Source organism: Macrosteles quadrilineatus, unplaced genomic scaffold, assembly GCF_028750875.1.
Source record: "Macrosteles quadrilineatus isolate MER2022 unplaced genomic scaffold, UCM_ALF_1.0 Scaffold_24__1_contigs__length_1734639, whole genome shotgun sequence".
In the NCBI taxonomy this organism is placed as follows: domain Eukaryota; kingdom Metazoa; phylum Arthropoda; class Insecta; order Hemiptera; family Cicadellidae; genus Macrosteles; species Macrosteles quadrilineatus.
In genome coordinates, this window is record NW_026542617.1 from 1,594,630 (window position 1) to 1,618,737 (window position 24,108).

Sequence of the window (24,108 nt, forward strand, 5' to 3'; positions counted from 1 at the left end):
TTAAAATGTAACATTTTAAAATAAAAAATGTTAAAATGTAACATTTTAAAATGTAACAAGTTAAAATGTAACATTTTAAAATGTAACATGTTAAAATGTAACATTTTAAAATGTAACATGTTAAAATGTAACATTTTTAAATGTAACATGTTAAAATGTAACTTGTTAAAATGTAACATATTAAAATGTAACATGTTAAAATGAAACATTTGATCATGTTAAAATTCAACATGTTAAAATGTAACATGTTAAAATGTAATATGTTAAAATGTAACATGTTAAAATGTAACATCCTAAAATGTAACATTTTTAAATGTAACATGTTAAAATGTAACATGTTAAAATGTAATATGCTAAAATGTAACATGCTAAAATTTAACATCGTAAAATGTAACATGTTAAAATGCAACATGTTATAATGTAACATAATAAAATGTAACATGTTAAAATGTAACATTTTATCATGTTAAAATGTAACATGTAAAAACGTAATATGCTAAAATGTAACATGTTAAAATGTAACATCGTAAAATGTAACATTTTTTAAATGTAACATGTTAAAATATAACATTTTATCATGTTAAAATGCAACATGTTAAAATATAACATGTTAAAATGTAACATATTAAAATGTAACATGCTAAAATGTAACAGTTTATCATGTTAAAATGCAACATAATAAGATGTAGAATATTAAGATGTAACATTTTAAAATGTAACATTTTATCATGTTAAAATGCAACATGTTAAAATGTAACATATTAAAATGTAACATGTTAAAATGTAACATGTTAAAATGTAATATGCTAAAATGTAACATGCTAAAATGTAACATCGTAAAATGTAACATTTTAAAATAAAACATGTTAAAATGTAACATTTTATCATGTTAAAATGCAACATGTTATAATGTAACATATTAAAATGTAACATGTTAAAATGTAACATTTTATCATGTTAAAATGTAACATGTAAAAACGTAATATGCTAAAATGTAACATGTTAAAATGTAACATCGTAAAATGTAACATTTTTAAATGTAACGTGTTAAAATGTAACATTTTATTATGTTAAAATGCAACATGTTAAAATGTAACATTTTATCATGTTAAAATGTAACATGTTAAAATGTAACATTTTATCATGTTAAAATGCAACATGTTAAAATGTAACATATTAAAATGTAACATGTTAAAATGTAACATGTTAAAATGTAATATGTTAAAATGTTACATGTTAAAATGTAACGTCGTAAAATGTAACATGTTAAAATGTAACATGTTAAAATGTAACATTTTAAAATGTAACATGTTAAAATGTAACATTTTAAAATGTAACATGTTAAAATGTAACATTTTAAAATGTAACATGTTAAAATGTAACATTTTAAAATGTAACAAGTTAAAATGTAACATTTTAAAATGTAACATGTTAAAATGTAACATTTTAAAATGTAACATGTTAAAATGTAACATTTTAAAATGTAACATGTTTAAATGTAACATTTTAAAATGTAACATGTTAAATGTAACATTTTATCATGTTAAAATGCAACATGTTAAAATGTAACATATTAAAATGTAACATTTTAAAATGTAACATATTAAAATGTATTATGTTAAAATGTAACATGTTAAAATGTAATATGTTAAAATGTAACATGTTAAAATGTAACATCCTAAAATGTAACACTTTAAAATGTAACATGGTAAAATGTAACATTTTATCATGTTAAAATGCAACATGTTAAAATGTAACATCCTAAAATGTAACATTTTAAAATGTAACATGTAAATGTTACATTTTATCATGTTAAAATGCAACATTTTAAAATGTAACATATTAAAATGTAACATGTTAAAATGTAACATATTAAAATGTATTATGTTAAAAAGTAACATGTTAAAATGTAATATGTTAAAATGTAACATGATAAAATGTAACATCGTAAAATGTAACATTGTAAAATGTAACATGTTAAAATGTAACATTTTATCATGTTAAAATGCAACATGTTAAAATGTAACATAAATGTAACATGTTAAAATGTAACACGTTAAAATGTAATATGCTAAAATGTAACTTGCTAAAATGTAACATCGTAAAATGTAACATTTGAAAATGTAACATTTTAAAATGTAACATGTTAAAATGTAACATGTTAAAATGTAATATGTTAAAATGTTACATGTTAAAATGTAACGTCGTAAAATGTAACATGTTAAAATGTAACATGTTAAAATGTAACATTTTAAAATGTAACATGTTAAAATGTAACATTTTAAAATGTAACATGTTAAAATGTAACATTTTAAAATGTAACATGTTAAAATGTAACATTTTAAAATGTAACATGTTTAAATGTAACATTTTATCATGTTAAAATGCAACATGTTAAAATGTAACATATTAAAATGTAACATGTTAAAATGTAACATATTAAAATGTATTATGTTAAAATGTAACATGTTAAAATGTAATATGTTAAAATGTAACATGTTAAAATGTAACATCCTAAAATGTAACATTTTTAAATGTAACGTGTTAAAATGTAACATTTTATTATGTTAAAATGCAACATGTTAAAATGTAACATTTTATCATGTTAAAATGCAACATGTTAAAATGTAACATATTAAAATTTAACATGTTAAAATGTAACATGTTAAAATGTAATATGTTAAAATGTTACATGTTAAAATGTAACGTCGTAAAATGTAACATGTTAAAATGTAACATGTTAAAATGTAACATTTTAAAATGTAACATGTTAAAATGTAACATTTTAAAATGTAACATGTTAAAATGTAACATTTTAAAATGTAACATGTTAAAATGTAACATTTTAAAATGTAACATGTTAAAATGTAACATTTTAAAATGTAACATGTTAAATGTAACATTTTATCATGTTAAAATGCAACATGTTAAAATGTAACATATTAAAATGTAACACGTTAAAATGTAACTTTTTATCATGTTAAAATGTAATATGCTAAAATGTAACATGTTAAAATGTAACATTTTAAAATGTAACATGTTAAAATGTAACATTTTAAAATATAACATGATAAAATGTAACATTTTATCATGTTAAAATGCAACATGTTAAAATGTAACATATTAAAATGTAACATATTAAAATGTAACACGTTAAAATGTAACATTTTATCATGTTAAAATGTAATATGCTAAAATGTAACATGTTAAAATGTAACACATTAAAATGTAACATGTTAAAATGTAACATTTTATCATGTTAAAATGCAACATGTTAAAATGTAACATATTAAAATGTATTATGTTAAAATGTAATATGTTAAAATGTAACATGTTAAAATGTAACATCCTAAAATGTAACATTTTAAAATGTAACATGGTAAAATGTAACATTTTATCATGTTAAAATGCAACATGTTAAAATGTAACATCCTAAAATGTAACATTTTATCATGTTAAAAAGCAACATTTTAAAATGTAACATATTAAAATATAACATGTTAAAATGTAACATATTAAAATGTATTATGTTAAAAAGTAACATGTTAAAATGTAATATGTTAAAATGTAACATGATAAAATGTAACATCGTAAAATGTAACATTTTAAAATGTAACATGTTAAAATGTAACATTTTATCATGTTAAAATGTAACATATTAAAATGTAACATATTAAAAAGTAACAAGTTAAAATGTAACATGTTAAAATGTAATATGTTAAAATGTTACATGTTAAAATGTAACATCCTAAAATGTAACATTTTAAAATGTAACATTGTAAAATGTAACATGTTAAAATGTAACGTCGTAAAATGTAACATGTTAAAATGTAACATGTTAAAATTGTAACATGTTAAAATGTAACATTTTAAAATAAAAAATGTTAAAATGTAACATTTTAAAATGTAACAAGTTAAAATGTAACATTTTAAAATGTAACATGTTAAAATGTAACATTTTAAAATGTAACATGTTAAAATGTAACATTTTTAAATGTAACATGTTAAAATGTAACTTGTTAAAATGTAACATATTAAAATGTAACATGTTAAAATGAAACATTTGATCATGTTAAAATGCAACATGTTAAAATGTAACATATTAAAATGTATTATGTTAAAATGTAACATGTTAAAATGTAATATGTTAAAATGTAACATGTTAAAATGTAACATCCTAAAATGTAACATTTTTAAATGTAACATGTTAAAATGTAACATGTTAAAATGTAATATGCTAAAATGTAACATGCTAAAATTTAACATCGTAAAATGTAACATGTTAAAATGCAACATGTTATAATGTAACAAATTAAAATGTAACATGTTAAAATGTAACATTTTATCATTTAAAATGTAACATGTAAAAACGTAATATGCTAAAATGTAACATGTTAAAATGTAACATCGTAAAATGTAACATTTTTAAATGTAACTTTTTTTTGTAACTTTTTTTAAAATGTAACATGTAAAAACGTAATATGCTAAAATGTAACATGTTAAAATGTAACATCGTAAAATGTAACATTTTTAAATGTAACTTGTTAAAATATAACATTTTATCATGTTAAAATGCAACATGTTAAAATATAACATGTTAAAATGTAACATATTAAAATGTAAAATGCTAAAATGTAACAGTTTATCATGTTAAAATGCAACATAATAAGATGTAGAATATTAAGATGTAACATTTTAAAATGTAACATTTTATCATGTTAAAATGCAACATGTTAAAATGTAACATATTAAAATGTAACATGTTAAAATGTAACATGTTAAAATGTAATATGCTAAAATGTAACATGCTAAAATGTAACATCGTAAAATGTAACATTTTAAAATAAAACATGTTAAAATGTAACATTTTATCATGTTAAAATGCAACATGTTATAATGTAACATATTAAAATGTAACATGTTAAAATGTAACATTTTATCATGTTAAAATGTAACATGTAAAAACGTAATATGCTAAAATGTAACATGTTAAAATGTAACATCGTAAAATGTAACATTTTTAAATGTAACGTGTTAAAATGTAACATTTTATTATGTTAAAATGCAACATGTTAAAATGTAACATTTTATCATGTTAAAATGTAACATGTTAAAATGTAACATTTTATCATGTTAAAATGCAACATGTTAAAATGTAACATATTAAAATGTAACATGTTAAAATGTAACATGTTAAAATGTAATATGTTAAAATGTTACATGTTAAAATGTAACATCGTAAAATGTAACATTTTAAAATGTAACATGTTAAAATGTAACATTTTATCATGTTAAAATGTAACATATTAAAAAGTAACAAGTTAAAATGTAACATGTTAAAATAAAAAATGTTAAAATGTAACATTTTAAAATGTAACAAGTTAAAATGTAACATTTTAAAATGTAACATGTTAAAATGTAACATTTTAAAATGTAACATGTTAAAATGTAACATTTTTAAATGTAACATGTTAAAATGTAACTTGTTAAAATGTAACATATTAAAAAGTAACAAGTTAAAATGTAACATGTTAAAATAAAATTGTTAAAATGTAACATTTTAAAATGTAACAAGTTAAAATGTAACATTTTAAAATGTAACATGTTAAAATGCAACATGTTAAAATGTAACATATTAAAATGTAACATGTTAAAATGTAACATGTTAAAATGTAATATGTTAAAATGTTACACGTTAAAATGTAACATTTTATCATGTTAAAATGTAATATGCTAAAATGTAACATGTTAAAATGTAACACATTAAAATGTAACATGTTAAAATGTAACATTTTATCATGTTAAAATGCAACATGTTAAAATGTAACATATTAAAATGTATTATGTTAAAATGTAATATGTTAAAATGTAACATGTTAAAATGTAACATCCTAAAATGTAACATTTTAAAATGTAACATGGTAAAATGTAACATTTTATCATGTTAAAATGCAACATGTTAAAATGTAACATCCTAAAATGTAACATTTTATCATGTTAAAAAGCAACATTTTAAAATGTAACATATTAAAATATAACATGTTAAAATGTAACATATTAAAATGTATTATGTTAAAAAGTAACATGTTAAAATGTAATATGTTAAAATGTAACATGATAAAATGTAACATCGTAAAATGTAACATTTTAAAATGTAACATGTTAAAATGTAACATTTTATCATGTTAAAATGTAACATATTAAAATGTAACATATTAAAAAGTAACAAGTTAAAATGTAACATGTTAAAATGTAATATGTTAAAATGTAACATGTTAAAATGTAACATCCTAAAATGTAACACTTTAAAATGTAACATGGTAAAATGTAACATTTTATCATGTTAAAATGCAACATGTTAAAATGTAACATCCTAAAATGTAACATTTTAAAATGTAACATGTAAATGTTACATTTTATCATGTTAAAATGCAACATTTTAAAATGTAACATATTAAAATGTAACATGTTAAAATGTAACATATTAAAATGTATTATGTTAAAATGTAACATGTTAAAATGTAATATGTTAAAATGTTACATGTTAAAATGTAACGTCGTAAAATGTAACATGTTAAAATGTAACATGTTAAAATGTAACATTTTAAAATGTAACATGTTAAAATGTAACATTTTAAAATGTAACATGTTAAAATGTAACATTTTAAAATGTAACATGTTAAAATGTAACATTTTAAAATGTAACATGTTTAAATGTTACATTTTATCATGTTAAAATGCAACATTTTAAAATGTAACATATTAAAATGTAACATGTTAAAATGTAACATATTAAAATGTATTATGTTAAAAAGTAACATGTTAAAATGTAATATGTTAAAATGTAACATGATAAAATGTAACATCGTAAAATGTAACATTGTAAAATGTAACATGTTAAAATGTAACATTTTATCATGTTAAAATGCAACATGTTAAAATGTAACATAAATGTAACATGTTAAAATGTAACACGTTAAAATGTAATATGCTAAAATGTAACTTGCTAAAATGTAACATCGTAAAATGTAACATTTGAAAATGTAACATTTTAAAATGTAACATGTTAAAATGTAACATGTTAAAATGTAATATGTTAAAATGTTACATGTTAAAATGTAACGTCGTAAAATGTAACATGTTAAAATGTAACATGTTAAAATGTAACATTTTAAAATGTAACATGTTAAAATGTAACATTTTAAAATGTAACATGTTAAAATGTAACATTTTAAAATGTAACATGTTAAAATGTAACATTTTAAAATGTAACATGTTAAAATGTAACATTTTAAAATGTAACATGTTTAAATGTAACATTTTATCATGTTAAATTGCAACATGTTAAAATGTAACATATTAAAATGTAACATGTTAAAATGTAACATATTAAAATGTATTATGTTAAAATGTAACATGTTAAAATGTAATATGTTAAAATGTAACATGTTAAAATGTAACATCCTAAAATGTAACATTTTTAAATGTAACGTGTTAAAATGTAACATTTTATTATGTTAAAATGCAACATGTTAAAATGTAACATTTTATCATGTTAAAATGCAACATGTTAAAATGTAACATATTAAAATTTAACATGTTAAAATGTAACATGTTAAAATGTAATATGTTAAAATGTTACATGTTAAAATGTAACGTCGTAAAATGTAACATGTTAAAATGTAACATGTTAAAATGTAACATTTTAAAATGTAACATGTTAAAATGTAACATTTTAAAATGTAACATGTTAAAATGTAACATTTTAAAATGTAACATGTTAAAATGTAACATTTTAAAATGTAACATGTTAAAATGTAACATTTTAAAATGTAACATGTTAAATGTAACATTTTATCATGTTAAAATGCAACATGTTAAAATGTAACATATTAAAATGTAACACGTTAAAATGTAACTTTTTATCATGTTAAAATGTAATATGCTAAAATGTAACATGTTAAAATGTAACATTTTAAAATGTAACATGTTAAAATGTAACATTTTAAAATATAACATGATAAAATGTAACATTTTATCATGTTAAAATGCAACATGTTAAAATGTAACATATTAAAATGTAACATATTAAAATGTAACATGTTAAAATGTAACACGTTAAAATGTAATATGCTAAAATGTAACATGTTAAAATGTAACATCGAAAAATGTAACATTTTTAAATGTAACGTGTTAAAATGTAACATTTTAATATGTTAAAATGCAACATGTTAAAATGTAACATATTAAAATTTAACATGTTAAAATGTAACATGTTAAAATGTAACATATTAAAATGTAACACGTTAAAATGTAACATTTTATCATGTTAAAATGTAATATGCTAAAATGTAACATGTTAAAATGTAACACATTAAAATGTAACATGTTAAAATGTAACATTTTATCATGTTAAAATGCAACATGTTAAAATGTAACATATTAAAATGTATTATGTTAAAATGTAATATGTTAAAATGTAACATGTTAAAATGTAACATCCTAAAATGTAACATTTTAAAATGTAACATGGTAAAATGTAACATTTTATCATGTTAAAATGCAACATGTTAAAATGTAACATCCTAAAATGTAACATTTTATCATGTTAAAAAGCAACATTTTAAAATGTAACATATTAAAATATAACATGTTAAAATGTAACATATTAAAATGTATTATGTTAAAAAGTAACATGTTAAAATGTAATATGTTAAAATGTAACATGATAAAATGTAACATCGTAAAATGTAACATTTTAAAATGTAACATGTTAAAATGTAACATTTTATCATGTTAAAATGTAACATATTAAAATGTAACATATTAAAAAGTAACAAGTTAAAATGTAACATGTTAAAATGTAATATGTTAAAATGTTACATGTTAAAATGTAACATCCTAAAATGTAACATTTTAAAATGTAACATTGTAAAATGTAACATGTTAAAATGTAACGTCGTAAAATGTAACATGTTAAAATGTAACATGTTAAAATTGTAACATGTTAAAATGTAACATTTTAAAATAAAAAATGTTAAAATGTAACATTTTAAAATGTAACAAGTTAAAATGTAACATTTTAAAATGTAACATGTTAAAATGTAACATTTTAAAATGTAACATGTTAAAATGTAACATTTTTAAATGTAACATGTTAAAATGTAACTTGTTAAAATGTAACATATTAAAATGTAACATGTTAAAATGAAACATTTGATCATGTTAAAATGCAACATGTTAAAATGTAACATATTAAAATGTATTATGTTAAAATGTAACATGTTAAAATGTAATATGTTAAAATGTAACATGTTAAAATGTAACATCCTAAAATGTAACATTTTTAAATGTAACATGTTAAAATGTAACATGTTAAAATGTAATATGCTAAAATGTAACATGCTAAAATTTAACATCGTAAAATGTAACATGTTAAAATGCAACATGTTATAATGTAACAAATTAAAATGTAACATGTTAAAATGTAACATTTTATCATGTTAAAATGTAACATGTAAAAACGTAATATGCTAAAATGTAACATGTTAAAATGTAACATCGTAAAATGTAACATTTTTAAATGTAACATGTTAAAATATAACATTTTATCATGTTAAAATACAACATGTTAAAATATAACATGTTAAAATGTAACATATTAAAATGTAAAATGCTAAAATGTAACAGTTTATCATGTTAAAATGCAACATAATAAGATGTAGAATATTAAGATGTAACATTTTAAAATGTAACATTTTATCATGTTAAAATGCAACATGTTAAAATGTAACATATTAAAATGTAACATGTTAAAATGTAACATGTTAAAATGTAATATGCTAAAATGTAACATGCTAAAATGTAACATCGTAAAATGTAACATTTTAAAATAAAACATGTTAAAATGTAACATTTTATCATGTTAAAATGCAACATGTTATAATGTAACATATTAAAATGTAACATGTTAAAATGTAACATTTTATCATGTTAAAATGTAACATGTAAAAACGTAATATGCTAAAATGTAACATGTTAAAATGTAACATCGTAAAATGTAACATTTTTAAATGTAACGTGTTAAAATGTAACATTTTATTATGTTAAAATGCAACATGTTAAAATGTAACATTTTATCATGTTAAAATGTAACATGTTAAAATGTAACATTTTATCATGTTAAAATGCAACATGTTAAAATGTAACATATTAAAATGTAACATGTTAAAATGTAACATGTTAAAATGTAATATGTTAAAATGTTACATGTTAAAATGTAACATCGTAAAATGTAACATTTTAAAATGTAACATGTTAAAATGTAACATTTTATCATGTTAAAATGTAACATATTAAAAAGTAACAAGTTAAAATGTAACATGTTAAAATAAAAAATGTTAAAATGTAACATTTTAAAATGTAACAAGTTAAAATGTAACATTTTAAAATGTAACATGTTAAAATGTAACATTTTAAAATGTAACATGTTAAAATGTAACATTTTTAAATGTAACATGTTAAAATGTAACTTGTTAAAATGTAACATATTAAAAAGTAACAAGTTAAAATGTAACATGTTAAAATAAAAAATGTTAAAATGTAACATTTTAAAATGTAACAAGTTAAAATGTAACATTTTAAAATGTAACATGTTAAAATGCAACATGTTAAAATGTAACATATTAAAATGTAACATGTTAAAATGTAACTTGTTAAAATGTAACATATTAAAAAGTAACAAGTTATAATGTAACATGTTAAAATAAAAAATGTTAAAATGTAACATTTTAAAATGTAACATGTTAAAATGTAACATTTTAAAATGTAACATGTTAAAATGTAACATCGTAAAATGTAACATTTTAAAATGTAACATGTTAAAATGTAACATTTTATCATGTTAAAATGTAACATGTTAAAATTGTAACATGTTAAAATGTAACATTTTAAAATAAAAAATGTTAAAATGTAACATTTTAAAATGTAACAAGTTAAAATGTAACATTTTAAAATGTAACATGTTAAAATGTAACATTTTAAAATGTAACATGTTAAAATGTAACATTTTTAAATGTAACATGTTAAAATGTAACTTGTTAAAATGTAACATATTAAAATGTAACATGTTAAAATGAAACATTTGATCATGTTAAAATGCAACATGTTAAAATGTAACATATTAAAATGTATTATGTTAAAATGTAACATGTTAAAATGTAATATGTTAAAATGTAACATCCTAAAATGTAACATTTTTAAATGTAACATGTTAAAATGTAACATGTTAAAATGTAATATGCTAAAATGTAACATGCTAAAATTTAACATCGTAAAATGTAACATGTTAAAATGCAACATGTTATAATGTAACAAATTAAAATGTAACATGTTAAAATGTAACATTTTATCATGTTAAAATGTAACATGTAAAAACGTAATATGCTAAAATGTAACATGTTAAAATGTAACATCGTAAAATGTAACATTTTTAAATGTAACATGTTAAAATATAACATTTTATCATGTTAAAATGCAACATGTTAAAATATAACATGTTAAAATGTAACATATTAAAATGTAAAATGCTAAAATGTAACAGTTTATCATGTTAAAATGCAACATAATAAGATGTAGAATATTAAGATGTAACATTTTAAAATGTAACATTTTATCATGTTAAAATGCAACATGTTAAAATGTAACATATTAAAATGTAACATGTTAAAATGTAACATGTTAAAATGTAATATGCTAAAATGTAACATGCTAAAATGTAACATCGTAAAATGTAACATTTTAAAATAAAACATGTTAAAATGTAACATTTTATCATGTTAAAATGCAACATGTTATAATGTAACATATTAAAATGTAACATGTTAAAATGTAACATTTTATCATGTTAAAATGTAACATGTAAAAACGTAATATGCTAAAATGTAACATGTTAAAATGTAACATCGTAAAATGTAACATTTTTAAATGTAACGTGTTAAAATGTAACATTTTATTATGTTAAAATGCAACATGTTAAAATGTAACATTTTATCATGTTAAAATGTAACATGTTAAAATGTAACATTTTATCATGTTAAAATGCAACATGTTAAAATGTAACATATTAAAATGTAACATGTTAAAATGTAACATGTTAAAATGTAATATGTTAAAATGTTACATGTTAAAATGTAACGTCGTAAAATGTAACATGTTAAAATGTAACATGTTAAAATGTAACATTTTAAAATGTAACATGTTAAAATGTAACATTTTAAAATGTAACATGTTAAAATGTAACATTTTAAAATGTAACATGTTAAAATGTAACATTTTAAAATGTAACAAGTTAAAATGTAACATTTTAAAATGTAACATGTTAAAATGTAACATTTTAAAATGTAACATGTTAAAATGTAACATTTTAAAATGTAACATGTTTAAATGTAACATTTTAAAATGTAACATGTTAAATGTAACATTTTATCATGTTAAAATGCAACATGTTAAAATGTAACATATTAAAATGTAACATGTTAAAATGTAACATATTAAAATGTAACATGTTAAAATGTAACATCCTAAAATGTAACACTTTAAAATGTAACATGGTAAAATGTAACATTTTATCATGTTAAAATGCAACATGTTAAAATGTAACATCCTAAAATGTAACATTTTAAAATGTAACATGTAAATGTTACATTTTATCATGTTAAAATGCAACATTTTAAAATGTAACATATTAAAATGTAACATGTTAAAATGTAACATATTAAAATGTATTATGTTAAAAATTAACATGTTATAATGTAATATGTTAAATTGTAACATGTTAAAATGTAACATTTTAAAATAAAAAATGTTAAAATGTAACATTTTAAAATGTAACAAGTTAAAATGTAACATTTTAAAATGTAACATGTTAAAATGTAACATTTTAAAATGTAACATGTTAAAATGTAACATTTTTAAATGTAACATGTTAAAATGTAACTTGTTAAAATGTAACATATTAAAATGTAACATGTTAAAATGAAACATTTGATCATGTTAAAATGCAACATGTTAAAATGTAACATATTAAAATGTATTATGTTAAAATGTAACATGTTAAAATGTAATATGTTAAAATGTAACATGTTAAAATGTAACATCCTAAAATGTAACATTTTTAAATGTAACATGTTAAAATGTAACATGTTAAAATGTAATATGCTAAAATGTAACATGCTAAAATTTAACATCGTAAAATGTAACATGTTAAAATGCAACATGTTATAATGTAACAAATTAAAATGTAACATGTTAAAATGTAACATTTTATCATTTAAAATGTAACATGTAAAAACGTAATATGCTAAAATGTAACATGTTAAAATGTAACATCGTAAAATGTAACATTTTTAAATGTAACTTTTTTTTGTAACTTTTTTTAAAATGTAACATGTAAAAACGTAATATGCTAAAATGTAACATGTTAAAATGTAACATCGTAAAATGTAACATTTTTAAATGTAACTTGTTAAAATATAACATTTTATCATGTTAAAATGCAACATGTTAAAATATAACATGTTAAAATGTAACATATTAAAATGTAAAATGCTAAAATGTAACAGTTTATCATGTTAAAATGCAACATAATAAGATGTAGAATATTAAGATGTAACATTTTAAAATGTAACATTTTATCATGTTAAAATGCAACATGTTAAAATGTAACATATTAAAATGTAACATGTTAAAATGTAACATGTTAAAATGTAATATGCTAAAATGTAACATGCTAAAATGTAACATCGTAAAATGTAACATTTTAAAATAAAACATGTTAAAATGTAACATTTTATCATGTTAAAATGCAACATGTTATAATGTAACATATTAAAATGTAACATGTTAAAATGTAACATTTTATCATGTTAAAATGTAACATGTAAAAACGTAATATGCTAAAATGTAACATGTTAAAATGTAACATCGTAAAATGTAACATTTTTAAATGTAACGTGTTAAAATGTAACATTTTATTATGTTAAAATGCAACATGTTAAAATGTAACATTTTATCATGTTAAAATGTAACATGTTAAAATGTAACATTTTATCATGTTAAAATGCAACATGTTAAAATGTAACATATTAAAATGTAACATGTTAAAATGTAACATGTTAAAATGTAATATGTTAAAATGTTACATGTTAAAATGTAACATCGTAAAATGTAACATTTTAAAATGTAACATGTTAAAATGTAACATTTTATCATGTTAAAATGTAACATATTAAAAAGTAACAAGTTAAAATGTAACATGTTAAAATAAAAAATGTTAAAATGTAACATTTTAAAATGTAACAAGTTAAAATGTAACATTTTAAAATGTAACATGTTAAAATGTAACATTTTAAAATGTAACATGTTAAAATGTAACATTTTTAAATGTAACATGTTAAAATGTAACTTGTTAAAATGTAACATATTAAAAAGTAACAAGTTAAAATGTAACATGTTAAAATAAAATTGTTAAAATGTAACATTTTAAAATGTAACAAGTTAAAATGTAACATTTTAAAATGTAACATGTTAAAATGCAACATGTTAAAATGTAACATATTAAAATGTAACATGTTAAAATGTAACATGTTAAAATGTAATATGTTAAAATGTTACACGTTAAAATGTAACATTTTATCATGTTAAAATGTAATATGCTAAAATGTAACATGTTAAAATGTAACACATTAAAATGTAACATGTTAAAATGTAACATTTTATCATGTTAAAATGCAACATGTTAAAATGTAACATATTAAAATGTATTATGTTAAAATGTAATATGTTAAAATGTAACATGTTAAAATGTAACATCCTAAAATGTAACATTTTAAAATGTAACATGGTAAAATGTAACATTTTATCATGTTAAAATGCAACATGTTAAAATGTAACATCCTAAAATGTAACATTTTATCATGTTAAAAAGCAACATTTTAAAATGTAACATATTAAAATATAACATGTTAAAATGTAACATATTAAAATGTATTATGTTAAAAAGTAACATGTTAAAATGTAATATGTTAAAATGTAACATGATAAAATGTAACATCGTAAAATGTAACATTTTAAAATGTAACATGTTAACATGTAACATTTTATCATGTTAAAATGTAACATATTAAAATGTAACATATTAAAAAGTAACAAGTTAAAATGTAACATGTTAAAATGTAATATGTTAAAATGTAACATGTTAAAATGTAACATCCTAAAATGTAACACTTTAAAATGTAACATGGTAAAATGTAACATTTTATCATGTTAAAATGCAACATGTTAAAATGTAACATCCTAAAATGTAACATTTTAAAATGTAACATGTAAATGTTACATTTTATCATGTTAAAATGCAACATTTTAAAATGTAACATATTAAAATGTAACATGTTAAAATGTAACATATTAAAATGTATTATGTTAAAATGTAACATGTTAAAATGTAATATGTTAAAATGTTACATGTTAAAATGTAACGTCGTAAAATGTAACATGTTAAAATGTAACATGTTAAAATGTAACATTTTAAAATGTAACATGTTAAAATGTAACATTTTAAAATGTAACATGTTAAAATGTAACATTTTAAAATGTAACATGTTAAAATGTAACATTTTAAAATGTAACATGTTTAAATGTTACATTTTATCATGTTAAAATGCAACATTTTAAAATGTAACATATTAAAATGTAACATGTTAAAATGTAACATATTAAAATGTATTATGTTAAAAAGTAACATGTTAAAATGTAATATGTTAAAATGTAACATGATAAAATGTAACATCGTAAAATGTAACATTGTAAAATGTAACATGTTAAAATGTAACATTTTATCATGTTAAAATGCAACATGTTAAAATGTAACATAAATGTAACATGTTAAAATGTAACACGTTAAAATGTAATATGCTAAAATGTAACTTGCTAAAATGTAACATCGTAAAATGTAACATTTGAAAATGTAACATTTTAAAATGTAACATGTTAAAATGTAACATGTTAAAATGTAATATGTTAAAATGTTACATGTTAAAATGTAACGTCGTAAAATGTAACATGTTAAAATGTAACATGTTAAAATGTAACATTTTAAAATGTAACATGTTAAAATGTAACATTTTAAAATGTAACATGTTAAAATGTAACATTTTAAAATGTAACATGTTAAAATGTAACATTTTAAAATGTAACATGTTAAAATGTAACATTTTAAAATGTAACATGTTTAAATGTAACATTTTATCATGTTAAATTGCAACATGTTAAAATGTAACATATTAAAATGTAACATGTTAAAATGTAACATATTAAAATGTATTATGTTAAAATGTAACATGTTAAAATGTAATATGTTAAAATGTAACATGTTAAAATGTAACATCCTAAAATGTAACATTTTTAAATGTAACGTGTTAAAATGTAACATTTTATTATGTTAAAATGCAACATGTTAAAATGTAACATTTTATCATGTTAAAATGCAACATGTTAAAATGTAACATATTAAAATTTAACATGTTAAAATGTAACATGTTAAAATGTAATATGTTAAAATGTTACATGTTAAAATGTAACGTCGTAAAATGTAACATGTTAAAATGTAACATGTTAAAATGTAACATTTTAAAATGTAACATGTTAAAATGTAACATTTTAAAATGTAACATGTTAAAATGTAACATTTTAAAATGTAACATGTTAAAATGTAACATTTTAAAATGTAACATGTTAAAATGTAACATTTTAAAATGTAACATGTTAAATGTAACATTTTATCATGTTAAAATGCAACATGTTAAAATGTAACATATTAAAATGTAACACGTTAAAATGTAACTTTTTATCATGTTAAAATGTAATATGCTAAAATGTAACATGTTAAAATGTAACATTTTAAAATGTAACATGTTAAAATGTAACATTTTAAAATATAACATGATAAAATGTAACATTTTATCATGTTAAAATGCAACATGTTAAAATGTAACATATTAAAATGTAACATATTAAAATGTAACATGTTAAAATGTAACACGTTAAAATGTAATATGCTAAAATGTAACATGTTAAAATGTAACATCGAAAAATGTAACATTTTTAAATGTAACGTGTTAAAATGTAACATTTTAATATGTTAAAATGCAACATGTTAAAATGTAACATATTAAAATTTAACATGTTAAAATGTAACATGTTAAAATGTAACATATTAAAATGTAACACGTTAAAATGTAACATTTTATCATGTTAAAATGTAATATGCTAAAATGTAACATGTTAAAATGTAACACATTAAAATGTAACATGTTAAAATGTAACATTTTATCATGTTAAAATGCAACATGTTAAAATGTAACATATTAAAATGTATTATGTTAAAATGTAATATGTTAAAATGTAACATGTTAAAATGTAACATCCTAAAATGTAACATTTTAAAATGTAACATGGTAAAATGTAACATTTTATCATGTTAAAATGCAACATGTTAAAATGTAACATCCTAAAATGTAACATTTTATCATGTTAAAAAGCAACATTTTAAAATGTAACATATTAAAATATAACATGTTAAAATGTAACATATTAAAATGTATTATGTTAAAAAGTAACATGTTAAAATGTAATATGTTAAAATGTAACATGATAAAATGTAACATCGTAAAATGTAACATTTTAAAATGTAACATGTTAAAATGTAACATTTTATCATGTTAAAATGTAACATATTAAAATGTAACATATTAAAAAGTAACAAGTTAAAATGTAACATGTTAAAATGTAATATGTTAAAATGTTACATGTTAAAATGTAACATCCTAAAATGTAACATTTTAAAATGTAACATTGTAAAATGTAACATGTTAAAATGTAACGTCGTAAAATGTAACATGTTAAAATGTAACATGTTAAAATTGTAACATGTTAAAATGTAACATTTTAAAATAAAAAATGTTAAAATGTAACATTTTAAAATGTAACAAGTTAAAATGTAACATTTTAAAATGTAACATGTTAAAATGTAACATTTTAAAATGTAACATGTTAAAATGTAACATTTTTAAATGTAACATGTTAAAATGTAACTTGTTAAAATGTAACATATTAAAATGTAACATGTTAAAATGAAACATTTGATCATGTTAAAATGCAACATGTTAAAATGTAACATATTAAAATGTATTATGTTAAAATGTAACATGTTAAAATGTAATATGTTAAAATGTAACATGTTAAAATGTAACATCCTAAAATGTAACATTTTTAAATGTAACATGTTAAAATGTAACATGTTAAAATGTAATATGCTAAAATGTAACATGCTAAAATTTAACATCGTAAAATGTAACATGTTAAAATGCAACATGTTATAATGTAACAAATTAAAATGTAACATGTTAAAATGTAACATTTTATCATGTTAAAATGTAACATGTAAAAACGTAATATGCTAAAATGTAACATGTTAAAATGTAACATCGTAAATTGTAACATTTTTAAATGTAACATGTTAAAATATAACATTTTATCATGTTAAAATGCAACATGTTAAAATATAACATGTTAAAATGTAACATATTAAAATGTAAAATGCTAAAATGTAACAGTTTATCATGTTAAAATGCAACATAATAAGATGTAGAATATTAAGATGTAACATTTTAAAATGTAACATTTTATCATGTTAAAATGCAACATGTTAAAATGTAACATATTAAAATGTAACATGTTAAAATGTAACATGTTAAAATGTAATATGCTAAAATGTAACATGCTAAAATGTAACATCGTAAAATGTAACATTTTAAAATAAAACATGTTAAAATGTAACATTTTATCATGTTAAAATGCAACATGTTATAATGTAACATATTAAAATGTAACATGTTAAAATGTAACATTTTATCATGTTAAAATGTAACATGTAAAAACGTAATATGCTAAAATGTAACATGTTAAAATGTAACATCGTAAAATGTAACATTTTTAAATGTAACGTGTTAAAATGTAACATTTTATTATGTTAAAATGCAACATGTTAAAATGTAACATTTTATCATGTTAAAATGTAACATGTTAAAATGTAACATTTTATCATGTTAAAATGCAACATGTTAAAATGTAACATATTAAAATGTAACATGTTAAAATGTAACATGTTAAAATGTAATATGTTAAAATGTTACATGTTAAAATGTAACATCGTAAAATGTAACATTTTAAAATGTAACATGTTAAAATGTAACATTTTATCATGTTAAAATGTAACATATTAAAAAGTAACAAGTTAAAATGTAACATGTTAAAATAAAAAATGTTAAAATGTAACATTTTAAAATGTAACAAGTTAAAATGTAACATTTTAAAATGTAACATGTTAAAATGTAACATTTTAAAATGTAACATGTTAAAATGTAACATTTTTAAATGTAACATGTTAAAATGTAACTTGTTAAAATGTAACATATTAAAAAGTAACAAGTTAAAATGTAACATGTTAAAATAAAAAATGTTAAAATGTAACATTTTAAAATGTAACAAGTTAAAATGTAACATTTTAAAATGTAACATGTTAAAATGCAACATGTTAAAATGTAACATATTAAAATGTAACATGTTAAAATGTAACTTGTTAAAATGTAACATATTAAAAAGTAACAAGTTAAAATGTAACATGTTAAAATAAAAAATGTTAAAATGTAACATTTTAAAATGTAACATGTTAAAATGTAACATTTTAAAATGTAACATGTTAAAATGTAACATCGTAAAATGTAACATTTTAAAATGTAACATGTTAAAATGTAACATTTTATCATGTTAAAATGTAACATGTTAAAATTGTAACATGTTAAAATGTAACATTTTAAAATAAAAAATGTTAAAATGTAACATTTTAAAATGTAACAAGTTAAAATGTAACATTTTAAAATGTAACATGTTAAAATGTAACATTTTAAAATGTAACATGTTAAAATGTAACATTTTTAAATGTAACATGTTAAAATGTAACTTGTTAAAATGTAACATATTAAAATGTAACATGTTAAAATGAAACATTTGATCATGTTAAAATGCAACATGTTAAAATGTAACATATTAAAATGTATTATGTTAAAATGTAACATGTTAAAATGTAATATGTTAAAATGTAACATCCTAAAATGTAACATTTTTAAATGTAACATGTTAAAATGTAACATGTTAAAATGTAATATGCTAAAATGTAACATGCTAAAATTTAACATCGTAAAATGTAACATGTTAAAATGCAACATGTTATAATGTAACAAATTAAAATGTAACATGTTAAAATGTAACATTTTATCATGTTAAAATGTAACATGTAAAAACGTAATATGCTAAAATGTAACATGTTAAAATGTAACATCGTAAAATGTAACATTTTTAAATGTAACATGTTAAAATATAACATTTTATCATGTTAAAATGCAACATGTTAAAATATAACATGTTAAAATGTAACATATTAAAATGTAAAATGCTAAAATGTAACAGTTTATCATGTTAAAATGCAACATAATAAGATGTAGAATATTAAGATGTAACATTTTAAAATGTAACATTTTATCATGTTAAAATGCAACATGTTAAAATGTAACATATTAAAATGTAACATGTTAAAATGTAACATGTTAAAATGTAATATGCTAAAATGTAACATGCTAAAATGTAACATCGTAAAATGTAACATTTTAAAATAAAACATGTTAAAATGTAACATTTTATCATGTTAAAATGCAACATGTTATAATGTAACATATTAAAATGTAACATGTTAAAATGTAACATTTTATCATGTTAAAATGTAACATGTAAAAACGTAATATGCTAAAATGTAACATGTTAAAATGTAACATCGTAAAATGTAACATTTTTAAATGTAACGTGTTAAAATGTAACATTTTATTATGTTAAAATGCAACATGTTAAAATGTAACATTTTATCATGTTAAAATGTAACATGTTAAAATGTAACATTTTATCATGTTAAAATGCAACATGTTAAAATGTAACATATTAAAATGTAACATGTTAAAATGTAACATGTTAAAATGTAATATGTTAAAATGTTACATGTTAAAATGTAACGTCGTAAAATGTAACATGTTAAAATGTAACATGTTAAAATGTAACATTTTAAAATGTAACATGTTAAAATGTAACATTTTAAAATGTAACATGTTAAAATGTAACATTTTAAAATGTAACATGTTAAAATGTAACATTTTAAAATGTAACAAGTTAAAATGTAACATTTTAAAATGTAACATGTTAAAATGTAACATTTTAAAATGTAACATGTTAAAATGTAACATTTTAAAATGTAACATGTTTAAATGTAACATTTTAAAATGTAACATGTTAAATGTAACATTTTATCATGTTAAAATGCAACATGTTAAAATGTAACATATTAAAATGTAACATGTTAAAATGTAACATATTAAAATGTAACATGTTAAAATGTAACATCCTAAAATGTAACACTTTAAAATGTAACATGGTAAAATGTAACATTTTATCATGTTAAAATGCAACATGTTAAAATGTAACATCCTAAAATGTAACATTTTAAAATGTAACATGTAAATGTTACATTTTATCATGTTAAAATGCAACATTTTAAAATGTAACATATTAAAATGTAACATGTTAAAATGTAACATATTAAAATGTATTATGTTAAAAATTAACATGTTATAATGTAATATGTTAAAATGTAACATGATAAAATGTAACATCGTAAAATGTAACATTGTAAAATGTAACATGTTAAAATGTAACATTTTATCATGTTAAAATGCAACATGTTAAAATGTAACATATTACAATGTAACATGATAAAATGTAACATTTTATCATGTTAAAATGCAACATGTTAAAATGTAACATATTAAAATGTAACATGTTAAAATGTAATATATTAAAATGTTACATGTTAAAATTTCACATTTTATCATGTTAAAATGCAACATGTTAAAATGTGACATAAATGTAACATGTTAAAATGTAACACGTTAAAATGTAATATGCTAAAATGTAACTTGCTAAAATGTAACATCGTAAAATGTAACATTTGAAAATGAAACATTTTAAAATGTAACATGTTAAAATGTAACATTTTATCATGTTAAAATGCAACATGTTAAAATGTAACATTGTATCATGTTAAAATGCAACATGTTAAAATGTAACATATTAAAATGTAACATTTTATCATGTTAAAATGCAACATGTTGAAATGTAACATATTAAAATGTAACATGTTAATATGTAACATTTTATCATGTTAAAATGCAACATGTTAAAATGTAACATATTAAAATGTAACATGTTAAAATGTAACATTTTATCATGTTAAAATGCAACATGTTAAAATGTAACATATTAAAATGTAACATGTTAAAATGTAACATGTTAAAATGTAACATGTTAAAAATGTAACATGTTAAAATGTAATATGTTAAAATGTTACATGTTAAAATGTAACATCCTAAAATGTAACATTTTAAAATGTAACATTGTAAAATGTAACATGTTAAAATGTAACATTTTAAAATGTAAAATGTTAAAATGTTACATGTTAAAATGTAACGTCGTAAAATGTAACATGTTAAAATGTAACATGTTAAAATGTAACATTTTAAAATGTAACATGTTAAAATGTAACATTTTAAAATGTAACATGTTAAAATGTAACATTTTAAGATGTAACATGTTATAATGTAACATTTTAAAATGTAACATGTTAAATGTAACATTTTATCATGTTAAAATGCAACATGTTAAAATGTAACATATTAAAATGTAACACGTTAAAATGTAACATTTTATCATGTTAAAATGTAATATGCTAAAATGTAACATGTTAAAATGTAACATTTTAAAATGTAACATGTTAAAATGTAACATGTTAAAATGTAACATTTTAAAATAAAAAATGTTAAAATGTAACATTTTAAAATGTTACAAGTTAAAATGTAACATTTTAAAATAAAAAATGTTAAAATGTAACATTTTAAAATGTAACATGTTAAAATGTAACATATTAAAATGTATTATGTTAAAAATTAACATGTTAAAATGTAATATGTTAAAATGTAACATGATAAAATGTAACATCGTAAAATGTAACATTGTAAAATGTAACATGTTAAAATGTAACATTTTATCATGTTAAAATGCAACATGTTAAAATGTAACATATTACAATGTAACATGATAAAATGTAACATTTTATCATGTTAAAATGCAACATGTTAAAATGTAACATATTAAAATGTAACATGTTAAAATGTAATATATTAAAATGTTACATGTTAAAATTTCACATTTTATCATGTTAAAATGCAACATGTTAAAATGTGACATAAATGTAACATGTTAAAATGTAACACGTTAAAATGTAATATGCTAAAATGTAACTTGCTAAAATGTAACATCGTAAAATGTAACATTTGAAAATGTAACATTTTAAAATGTAACATGTTAAAATGTAACATTTTATCATGTTAAAATGCAACATGTTAAAATGTAACATTATATCATGTTAAAATGCAACATGTTAAAATGTAACATATTAAAATGTAACATTTTATCATGTTAAAATGCAACATGTTGAAATGTAACATATTAAAATGTAACATGTTAATATGTAACATTTTATCATGTTAAAATGCAACATGTTAAAATGTAACATATTAAAATGTAACATGTTAAAATGTAACATTTTATCATGTTAAAATGCAACATGTTAAAATGTAACATATTAAAATGTAAAATGTTAAAATGTAACATGTTAAAATGTAACATGTTAAAAATGTAACATGTTAAAATGTAATATGTTAAAATGTTACATGTTAAAATGTAACATCCTAAAATGTAACATTTTAAAATGTAACATTGTAAAATGTAACATGTTAAAATGTAACATTTTAAAATGTAAAATGTTAAAATGTTACATGTTAAAATGTAACGTCGTAAAATGTAACATGTTAAAATGTAACATGTTAAAATGTA